At 41.3% G+C, this 1118-nt stretch overlaps 1 protein-coding gene across 1 annotated transcript in view; it reads right to left on the reverse strand.

The window, feature by feature from the left end:
- Positions 1 to 1118, reverse strand: part of TTLL8 (tubulin tyrosine ligase like 8) — an 86922-nt gene that overhangs the window by 60719 nt on the left and 25085 nt on the right. The gene's annotated exons all lie outside the window — the stretch shown is intronic.

Consider the following 1118-nt stretch of genomic DNA (forward strand, 5'->3'; position numbering starts at 1 on the left):
CAAGGCAAAGAATACCAGAAAGATGTTTACTTGTGTTTTATTGACTATGCAAAGGCATTTGATTGTGTGGATCATGACAAATTGTGGATAACACTGAGAGGAATGGGAATTCCACAACACTTAATTGTACTCATGAGGAAACTGTACATTCACAAAGAGGCTGTCATTCAAACAGAACAAGGGGACACTGCATGGCTTAAAACCAAGAAGGAATGTGTCAGGGTTGTATCCTTTCCCCATGCTTATTCAATCTATATGCTGAGCAAATAATCCAAGAAGCTGGACTATATGAAGAAAAACATGCCATCAGGATCAGAGGAAGAATCATTAACTACCTGTGATACATTGATGACACAATTTTGCTTGCTGAAAGTCAGGATGATTTGAGGCACTTACTGATGAAGATTGAAGAATACAGTCTGCAGTATGTATTACATCTCAATATAAAGAAAAGAAAAATTCTTACAACTGAACCAATAAGCAGCGTCATGATAAATGGATAAAAGATCGGGGTTGTCAAAGAATTCACATTGCTTGGTTCTACAATTGGCGCCAATGGAAGAAGCAATCAGGACATTAGACAACATATAGCACTGGGCAAGTCACTACAAAGGAACTCCTTCATGTGCTCAGGAGCAACGATGTCTCCTTGAGGACTAAGGTGCACCCGACACAAACTGTGTGTGATATTTTCAATCGCCTCATATGCATATGAGAGCTGGACAATGAATAAGGAAGACCAAAGAAAAATTGATGCTTTTGTGTTGTGGTGTTGATGAAGAATGCTGAAAGTGCCATGGGCTGCTAAAAGAACTAACAGATCTGTCCTAGAGGAAGTGCAGCTGAAATGCTCCTTGGAAGCAAGAATGGCAAGGCTTCATCTCACCTACTTTGATCATGTTGTTAGAAGGGACCATTCCCTGGAGAAGGATGCCATGCTTCGTAAGGTGGAGGGTCAATGAAAGAGGGGAAGGCCTTCAACGAGATGGATTGACATGGTAATTGTGACAATGGGCTCAAGTATAGCAAGGATTATGGAGCTGGTGTAGCATCAGGCAGTATTTCGTTCTGCTGTGCATAGGGTCACTATGAGTCGGAATTGACTTGCAGCACCTAAC

Source organism: Orycteropus afer, unplaced genomic scaffold (assembly GCF_000298275.1).
Source record: "Orycteropus afer afer isolate SDZICR_OR568_19922 unplaced genomic scaffold, OryAfe1.0 scaffold00471, whole genome shotgun sequence".
In the NCBI taxonomy this organism is placed as follows: Eukaryota; Metazoa; Chordata; class Mammalia; order Tubulidentata; family Orycteropodidae; genus Orycteropus; species Orycteropus afer.